Source organism: Clupea harengus, unplaced genomic scaffold, assembly GCF_900700415.2.
Source record: "Clupea harengus unplaced genomic scaffold, Ch_v2.0.2, whole genome shotgun sequence".
Taxonomy (NCBI): Eukaryota; Metazoa; Chordata; class Actinopteri; order Clupeiformes; family Clupeidae; genus Clupea; species Clupea harengus.
The window spans coordinates 1-10000 of record NW_024879906.1 but is presented as its reverse complement, the minus strand read 5'-3'; the positions used below and the strand labels follow the sequence as shown (position 1 = coordinate 10000).

Sequence of the window (10000 nt, the reverse complement as noted above, 5' to 3'; positions counted from 1 at the left end):
GTGACAGAAATGTCAAAGTCTTGTCTGTGTAGCCTACCAGGGGGAATTTCTTGCTATCTCAGGCTATTATAGGCTATCCGATATTTCAAGTGCACGAAAGGCCTTAACCCGGTTTCTTTTCAACTTACCTTTAAATAATGTTCCGTATGATGAGCTGTTAACTGAAATGACCCTTTAGGTAAGTGTCCTTACGCCAAGTTGGTTCAAAGTTCACCTGCTTTATTGTGCCGAGTGTTCAGAATTCCTCACTGTAGTCTACACATCTCGTGTTAGAGGAAAACAATTCGTTGGTCCAATACGCCCTCTGTGGGCCAGAACCTAAAATACCTAGGCCTGATCTTATGGATTTCTCGTTCAAGTGTGAAGTGGTACAGGAATTATACTGTCTATTATAGGTTACTCAGAAGCGAGTTCTCGAACTACAACTGCCCTTGAAAAGACGTTTTTTCTATGTACGTTCCACAGACCCCTCTGTCGTTCAGCGTAACCTACTCTTATCTACTAAAATAATCAAAACTACAGCAAGATAAAAGTTGTATCTCTAGTAGCAGTGCCATCTTCAAACTGTACTGTATAACTAGACGTTTCATATTAGTATGCAATTTTAATCTAAGTACTTTTGGTCTTCATTCGAAATAATTCACGAAATGATTTAGAAAAGTAAATGTATGTTTAGTCTTCATCAGACACTTTCCTGATGACATCTCTTTTGTTCGCAGTGTTGTCTTTAAAAGAGATTTGACAGCCTTTAAAACTGATCTAAAATCTGTCTCAATACTTTTATGATACGGCACAACCCAAATTAAAAATCACACAGGAAGTACTCAGGTTTCCCAGTCTGGGATCTCTTTTATTTTATACATGTATAGGACACCTTGCGTAAATGATGTTGTATGATGCCATTCCACTCAGCCACTAGTGTATCCACAACTTTTAACTCTTTGTGGAGTGAGTATTTTTTTGCAAGTCATTCCAGAACTATACCATACAGATCAAGAATTTACATCAACTGTCATTCATAACAGTCCCTTGAGATCATTTTTTACATCATCTAGTGGAACCTTCAGTTGGCAACATTTTTAATCACATATTTGTGATCCACTCCTTAAAGGGTTAATTGGAGTATTCTGTTGTCGAGCAGTTTTAAAGCATTACTTTGAATGTGCATTAAATCACAAACACTTTAAACAGGAAAAATATAATACAACATACAAATTCCTGTCTAAGTATTTCAGTTTAAAAAAAGGATTGTGTAAGGATACAAGTTCAAAATGGAGGATCTCCCCCTGAATACAGTATGCCTTTCATGTTTTTTGACCATTTCAGAAATGAGTTGGCCACCGACTAATTCCGTAACAGATTCTGGTTGTTTTTAATAGTTTGCTGCTCACTTGGCAGTTATCCCCAAGAAACTTCTCATCACTCTCCTCTCAGTCTTCCCCCTTCACTTCTGCACATTCGCACTCATTCACAAATTAACACGTACACCGTTTCCTCCCTGAGCCACATCCTCTATTTCCTTCAATAAAAAACCCTCTCTGCTAGCCTCAAGATTCACCTCGTCCTCTTCGTCCAAAAAAAAAAAAATAACACTTTCGGATGCCTTTGGTTCCTTCCTTTTCTCCGAGTCAGCTCCTGTGTCCCACTTTAGTCTCCGACCTTTTCCTCTTTCACTCTTCCCCCATCCACACACACACACACACACACACACAAATAAACATTCTTTCGAGGACACCCTTGAAATGTTTACAGCACATCCTCTGTTCCCACTCTCCTCAAATGCCCATTTCCACTTCTAGCTCACTCACACCACAAGATGTGAACTGTATCAGAAAAGATCATTTGAAAATATAATAAGAACACTAACAAAGCTGCGTGATCCGGTAGGGAAAAAATAAAAATAAAATAAAAAAACAGGTTCAGCCATATGAAAGTAAACAGCTGTGAATGCAGGTGGAGTATCTGTATTTGTAGTCTGTTTCTCCCTCCCTCCTTCCACTGTCTCTCTTTTCCAGACGCACATGTATGAGGCACCCCAGACGCTAGACTCTAGCCCAGGCCAGGGCACCCAGACATGGGGCGCTGTGCCTGTAGGCATGGCCCTCTCTCTCTCTCTCTCCAGGTGTGCCCAGTGGGCACAGGCACGCAGAGAGGGCAGTGCCCCAGGGCAAAGCTGCTGTCTGCAGGCGCCAGTGGATCACCAGACTGCTCACAGGAGCTTGCACTTGCATATGGTGGCAGCCAGAGGGCGCTATGCCAAAGAGCGCTGCCTGGGCTTGATCCTGGGATACAACTACAGAAGAATACAGAGAAAACATTTAAGAGTTTAAGGACTTATGAAAATAGTATAAATTAGAAAGCTGAGTCATTAGCAAGTATCTTAAGAATTTCAATGTAGTTGGCAATTCCATACTGTAAAGTGACCACCACCACCAGTAAAATTAAACTTTCTGCTTAATAATGATTTGTAATAAATACATTCTTCCCATAATTGCATACATACATACTGTCCTTTGTAGTCTTATTCACATATACAGCACACTAATTCATATAGCGGTTTCGCCAACATTCTTGATTTTACTGTGGATTGGCATCTATTTGGCTTAGTGAGTACAAATGGTGGTTGTCCTCACCCCTAGCAGGTTGCGTGGCACGTATCCCTCCTTATCGTTCAGCCGTGCCCACCACCACTCCGTCTCGCTGTCGTCGCGGCGACGCAGCACGGTGAGGGCATCTCCCTCGTGGAAGCAGAGCTCATCGCCCGACTGCGCCTCGTAATCCCACAGAGCGTAGACAGACCCCTTGTTCATCACCCCCAACTTCTCTTGCACACCTGGGAGAGTGAGAGAAAGACGAAGACAGACACAGGGAAAGACAAACGAGAAGAAAGGCGAGTGAGAGAAAGAGAAAATGAGAGAGAGGAAGACAGAGAGAACGCAATAAAGTAAGAGAGATGCCAAGAGACAAATGGTCACATACGGCCAGGGTGCGATTTGTTGGGGGGATTTCCCCCCCCCCCCCCCCCGGTTTAAAAAAAAAAAAGAATTCATGTATTTTATATATTTTAGTTTGCATTAAATGTTCAACTGTTCAAAATGTTACCTAATGGGGCCTACCGTTAACTTGGAAAGAATTAGGCCAATTTATTGCTTAAAAAAAAACATCAAAAACAAATCGCACCCTGCATACTGCCACAACCAAAGCAATATATCAACCATTAACTAATGCTTCACTTATTACCTACAGTACATCTGGTGCGTAGTGTGAGATTACGGTCCTGAAGGTAGGAATAAATATCTTTGGCTTGGACTCCATCTGGGAGATGGAGGGTAGTGATGACGGGTCTAAGTGGTACCTCCAGCAGGGAGACAGGGTTACAGGAGTGCCAGGAGCTTTAACTAGGGTTAGATTTACGTTCCACTTTTACGGCCTGTAGGTGATAGCACTCGCAGCAGTGCTGAGGCATGGAGGTGATCTAAAAACACTGTGCTTCAGCACCTAAGCGGGAGAGTGAGTGCTGCCTCTTTTCCTTCACAAAATTCGTCGAAGCTAAACAACCACCTTTATCATACTTCTTGGGCTTAAACCTGAACACTGGGCACACATACTCACAGTCACACACACACACACACACACACACACACACACAAGCACACACACAAACACACACAAACATACAAAAGCAACACTCTCTATTACCGTAGAGGAACTGGGAGCACTGAATATATCCCTCCTCCATCTCCTCACACTTGTCTGCGGCCGTCTCCACATCGCTGATGGTCGTGGCAAAGATGGCCGCCCCCGATTCCACCAGCAGTTTGCAGAGATGGACGCTGTTACAGGAGGCAGCGCAGTGCAGAGGGGTCCTGGATAAACACACACAAACACATTTTTGGTCCGGAGTTGCATCACAAATCTAGGGGCTTTCATCCTTTCAATCTTTATTTTTCAGAAATAGTTTTGCCTTTGTTATAAACTTGTTATTATTATCTATTACAAATTGTTAATAAAATCTTCAAAAGCTACACCTAAAGAAAGAAGCACACAGTCTATCCAGTGATGTAAAGCCAAGAGATAAAAACAGATTCCTGCATCAAACAACCATTAGGCCCATTACAGGAAGCATCAAGCACGTACTGCCTAATCTGGCTAATCCTTTTCCACAGAGGTGGTGAATGCCATTGGTCTTACCATCCATCACTGTCGGCTGCATTGACGTTTACGCCGAAGTCCAGCAGGAACTTAACGATGTGATGGTGCCCCGCGCACACGGCGTTATGGAGTGGAGTGATGCCCTCATCGTTGGGTGTGCTTGGATTACGCACCTGTGTGGGAAAAAAGATTTAGAGATTTAGATATAGAGGAACCGTTCTGATAGGTCTATGGTAACTTAAGTTCTATGGTATGGTAATGCTGTGATAATGCTGATAAGTGTGGGAGCAGATACTAACACTAACAATTCCATAACAATTTCTATCTTTAAATTCCAAATATCAGGATTATCCCAAACAAATGTATATCATTTCACCCTGTACGTGTTTGCTTAAGGCGACATATGGGTACACTTGACAGTGAGTAGTCTGAGATAGGCAGCCATTTGAATACCTCATAGATGATCCTCTGCACCAGGTCAAACTCTCCCTCCAGGGAGGCATCCAGCAGCAGAGCCAGTGGGTTAAACTTCACCCTCAGCCCGTGACCCGTTCGCTCGGAACCCGGCTTCTTCAGATTGGTCCGTTTGGCCTGAAGAGAAACAAAACATTGGAGAAAAAATATCTGTTTAGTTTCATATGCAGAATGACGTCAGTGCAGAAACTGAGATCTAAAACACATAAGATATTGTTTTTCTATATTTTCTCATGATACATTCCAATACATCTAATCTACACAGAGATTCCAAAATGTCAAGAATAAATAAAAAAAAGGAAAAAAAGTTGTTGCTATTCATTTTTAAGTGAATTTTGATTATATCTTAATTAGGAGATTATTTACGGCTAATCCGCTTAAATCTGCTGTATTTTGGCTCTCCTTCAGATGGTTTGGCCCTTTCACGCCCCCCACTACATATCCATCACTGTCTCAGGTGTTGGGTGCACCAAACAAGCTAATTCCAATGTGCAGTCATGTGATGTTGCCGTTCTGTTTAAGCCAAGCGCAGGTGTTTGTTGTTCATAGCTCACAGATGTGAGATGACGCCAGTACTGAAGCATAATAACCAGCATGCTATCTTCAAAACGCTTTTTTGCCTGACACTGTTCCTCTTGACCTCACTGTGATTTGTATGTGCGGTTATGAGTGGGTAAACCTCCACACTGCCCGGCTCTCCAAGGAGGAAGCCTGATTGGCTGGCTGGCTGGCTGGCTGGCTGGGTGCACATGATAACAGCAGCGACTGCAGAGTCGAGTGCCCCAGTTCAAATCTCGTCCATTCGCGCCTGAGCACGCAGCAGCAGCGATATCTCACTGAAGCTAACACTATCCGGGGCCAGCAGCCATCATCAGCCAAAGGGGTGAGAGGGGAAATAAAGCTGTGTCTCCAAAAACCAGGCTCTCAGTGTTTCCCCACACACTTACGCCTCATCAAATATGCATAACGTTTGTATTTGTGTGCAACTGCGCACAGCCCAAGACCCAGCTAAAGTGCCACTATGAATAAATCGAGCTCGGCAGGAAGTAGCATTAGCGCTAATGCTAATGTTAGCACTTCAGCTATCTGTTGGGCAACTGCTCTAATACCCATCCCAAATCTGGTTAAGTGTACATATTAGGCCTCAGCGTGGCTGGCTTGCATTGCCCACTCCACATTTTACATTTCAATTTGGGACACGTCAGAGAGTAATTACGTCCTGACTTGCTTTTTTGTGTTAATTTTAGCCTGCTAGCTGCTAGGTGCTATAATTGCACCATTTAGATTCCTGCTGGATGTGAACTAGTTCAGATTTCAGATTCCACAGGGTCACACGGAATTTGAAACAAAGATAGACAGTACTTTACAGGGGTGTTGGCTTTTCCGGAAGCTAAGTTCTCCATTCACTCACCGATGGGCTTGGGGGTGTGCTGGGTTGAGGCTGCACTTCAGGCACTGCAGGGGGGGTGCAGGCCTCTGGTACTGGGCTACTATGGGCATTTGTGGGGCCTGGCTGGTGGCGGTGGTTGTTGTTGCTGTTGTCCTCTGTGGTGTCCAGTGCCAGTCTAGACATCTGAGGGGAAGGCTGGGCATCAGCGATCTGAGCACTGGGTATCGTGTTGATGCTGGCATGCGCCAGCCTGTTCTCGTTGGCATCTGAAGACGGAGGAGACCTGGACGGCGGAGGCAGAGGGGCGTCATGTGTTGGCACCTCGACAGCAGGTGGCATCATCGCCAGGCTGTCGGGAACTGGCGCGTTCCCATTGGTGGAGTCGTCCTCGCTCAGGATCATCGGCGGGCCCATGTAGCTCAACGGGCTGTCTGGCTGGTAGAACGGAGTGCCCACCGCACTTCCCTCCATGCCCCCGGCTAACGTATTGAACCGCTGGTACAGAAGCTTCTGGATGTTAGGGCCAGCGGGGCCCTCCGGCTCAGTGATGGAGCTGCGCTTCTTCAGCGGGCGCGGAGCGTTAACCAGCTTCCTGCGGAGCACCTCCAGGTCGGCGTCGCTCTGGTAACGCATTGGGGAGTGGGCCACGGGCGTGAGCTTGGTGGGGCTGAGGGGACGAGGGATGTTCTCCACGCTGGGCGGAGGTAGGGGGGAACCCTCGGCATCTGGCTCATCTCGACTGCTCTGGTGCTGGAAGGGAATGGGGGAGGGGGAAGTAGAGCTGGAGGGCAGGACAGGCTTTCCATAGACTGGAGAATGAAAGGGAGGGGGAACAATGAAGAAGAATATATAAATCAGACACAATTTAAATCAATGACTTTCTTCATCAGAACTTGAATTCGGCACACTCAAGACCAGAATTAAGGAGCACTACTTCGATTCATCTATCCATCAGGACAGTAGTTCAATTTAAATGTATTTGCATTTTTTATGTAAAGGGCCAAAACACCCAAAGCCTATTGGGCAAAATTGATGAAGGACAGCTGCATGAAGACACGTTGAACAGTTAGTCTAGCTGCCTTAAAGACCCTTTTAAGTCTTTCGTTTTTAAGGGGTTCCATCTTTCATCCATCTCTTCCCCCACTCCACTCTGTGACTCACCAGCCCTCACTGCCGGTCTGCTGCTGCTGGGGTAGCCCTTAGCCGCCGGCTGCAGGTACATGTGGTAGATGGAGCTCGAGTTCATGGTGGCCGGGCCCTTGCGGGGCGACTGTGGCCGGGCGCCCCGGTCTGTTACAAAGGGGCGCACGGCGGCCGCCAGAGGGGGGTCGGGCCTCTCCCCGGGGAACATGGGGGACACCACCTGGGAAGAGGGGCTGGGGGCACAGAGATCCGCTGCTGGATCTGTTGGGAGGCCGACCTGGAGGTCGGGGGCGAACGCTGCCAGGCCAGGGTGGCGGGCGCAGAGCGGGGCAGGGAGCTGGTGGAGCAGATGGTGGGGTGGTGGCCCGCACTGGGATACGTGCCGTAGGTCGAGTGCGGCTGCTTTGACAGAGCAGTCACTGCCCCCACCAGCCTGTTCGAGTCCAGGTTCTGGATACAAGGAGAACATATGTAACCATTAGCATAATTCTTTATGTATTTCTATGAGAAATCAGTCAAATGGGATAACATTAAAATGGACGCTCACACAACTAAAAATCTCTAATCTGGAATCTGAAAGTCAGAGGGGGCAGCAGAGGCAGAACACCACAAAAAACACAATGAAGGGTGGAGGCTGTGGCACACGTGGTGGCGTCTCAACCACATAGGAGTCCTCGAGGACCTGGGTTCGATTCTGACCCGCAGTCATTTCCAGATCCCACTCCCATCCTCCACTCATTTCCTGTCAATCTCTACTGTTCTATCTCAATAAAGGCAAAAAGCCCCCAAAATAAAAATGAAAGCAGTGAGAAGTTCCTCAGAAATGACTGTGCCTATGTTTTATTATGCGTAAGTGGATTGTATAAGGGACATTTTTTCCCCTGTTTTTAATTAAAGAAGAGAGGCTCACATAACCTACTGTCCCTGTTCTTATTTTCGCTCACAGCATGGCCTTAAGTTCCCGGCCATGTGGTAAGTCTTACAGTAAGTCTGTTATACAACAACAAATGAAAGGTTGCTCTACTGAGTGTGCAGTAATACTTCATGTTGTTTTACTGTCAAACAAATAGTTGTCCAGTACAGACATACTTGCAAGAAAATTTAGTCTTTTCCTGTCCTGACCTGGATGCCGTATTACACCAAAAATCAGGTGGATGTCGCAGTTAAACTTAAAGTCTGGAAATTAATTAGCATGAACGCAAAATGGAAACCATGACAAAGTCATGGATCCTACCTTGTCACCCTGCATTCCGACGGCCATCTTGTCTGGAGGTACGAGTGGCGGCATGCTTTTGGTGAGAGCTGGCCAGCTGGCATCATTAGCTATGGAGGGGACGACAACAAGTGAGCGAGAATGAAAAGAGAAAGAGACGGATAACAGGTCCTTTGACTGCACTAATCAGTGGACAGCCTGTTCTGTTCTTTAGGGGCAGTCACTTATGGATTAGGCCATTAGAGGATTAGGCGCTGAAGGTGGGGTTAGAACACTAGACTAGTTTCAAACAGGGAGAAGTTGGAGTTGCGATTTGCTAATAAATCTGGAAATCACAGGAGAGAGAGAGAGAGAGAGAGGGAGACAGAAGGCTCAGGACAGTGTGAAGATGTGCCTGAAGCTGTGAAATGGTTCTTGACAGCGCAGTTGAGATGTAGTTTGAGAAGATCCTTTAAGCTGTCAGCCAGTGAAAATGGAGCCGTACTCTCATAACTCACATAAGCACGCGCACACACACACACACACACACACACACGGCCTCTACCACTCACACTCACACAAACACGCGCACACACACAATCACACACATACCATCAGCTTTTAGCTAATTCACTATCAGAGTATCCCTCCTCACACCCCTAACTTTAATTACATCTCGGGGGTAAATCTACTGTGTAAGGAGCAAGGGAGCGAGGCTAGTGTGTATTTATGTTGCACGCTCTCTCTCGCTGAATCCAGTTCACGCAGGTTCAACTGGATTACAGCCCCCGTTGTTCATGCTCCGCCTTTCCTCCTCCTGACTGAGTTTCTACATCTACCCATCTCAGCTACTGCCCTGTGATATCTTATCTACAAGCCCTATGGCATCAACATTATGCATCCTTTGGTATCCTTTCTATATGCTCTTTGCTATATTTTCTATATGTACATCGGCATGATAATATTAGTTAGCTGTTTATATAGTGTCCACATGACTGTCTCTATTCTGTCTTTGTGCACGTCCATGGTTCCTCTCTCTGCAAACTTTCACGTTGCCTCCTCTTCAATGCTTATTGCATCCTATTTAGAAGCTATCCATCACAGGCCATAGAAACCTTCAAGGAGACTCGCAAACCTCCAGGAAGGGATGAGATGAGAATATTAACAAAGAAACTAAACTCAAGCCACGAGCTATAGTGTGTGTCCTGGTTACTGTCAAAACTGTATGCACTGTATGTCTTATCTGTTGGTCACTTAAAGCTGTCTTTTTTATTTTTGCTTTTAAAAGCAAAACTGAGCTTACAGTAAGCACAGTCTCTTGAGTCACCACCACCACCAACTCATAAACGTCTTTTAAAGTTTCTGAATAATAAAAAAAAAAACGCAGCCTGTTAAATTTTAGATGCCGTTGCACCACATGGATAAAAGGCTAAAGTGGCAGAAAAAAAGCCTGACCTTTCTGTCATCAAAACCGCTCTGTTCCTTAGCATCCGGCCTGAACTCAAAAGACTGGAAGTGAACACGGCCTGCAGAACCTTTCCCCTCTCTCTGACCCCCTGTTCTTCTATTCTGTGTTTTCATTTGTGTGTTTGTTTAAATAAGATGTCGTTACGTAAGGGAAACAGTCACTTCCCTGCATTCATTACAGT

At 45.8% G+C, this 10000-nt stretch overlaps 1 protein-coding gene and 1 pseudogene across 2 annotated transcripts in view; both read right to left on the bottom strand.

The window, feature by feature from the left end:
- The window catches only part of LOC122130696 (serine dehydratase-like), a 5689-nt gene extending 5025 nt beyond the window's left edge, over nucleotides 1-664 (bottom strand). For both annotated transcript variants that reach the window (XM_042705424.1, XM_042705423.1), the window contains exon 1: nucleotides 129-664. The gene's annotated coding sequence lies outside the window, so the exon portion shown is untranslated. The remainder of the gene's footprint in view (nucleotides 1-128) is intronic.
- A 160-nt stretch (nucleotides 665-824) lies between these two features.
- Nucleotides 825-8881, bottom strand: LOC122130695 (annotated as a pseudogene).
- Nucleotides 8882-10000: the final 1119 nt, after the last annotated feature.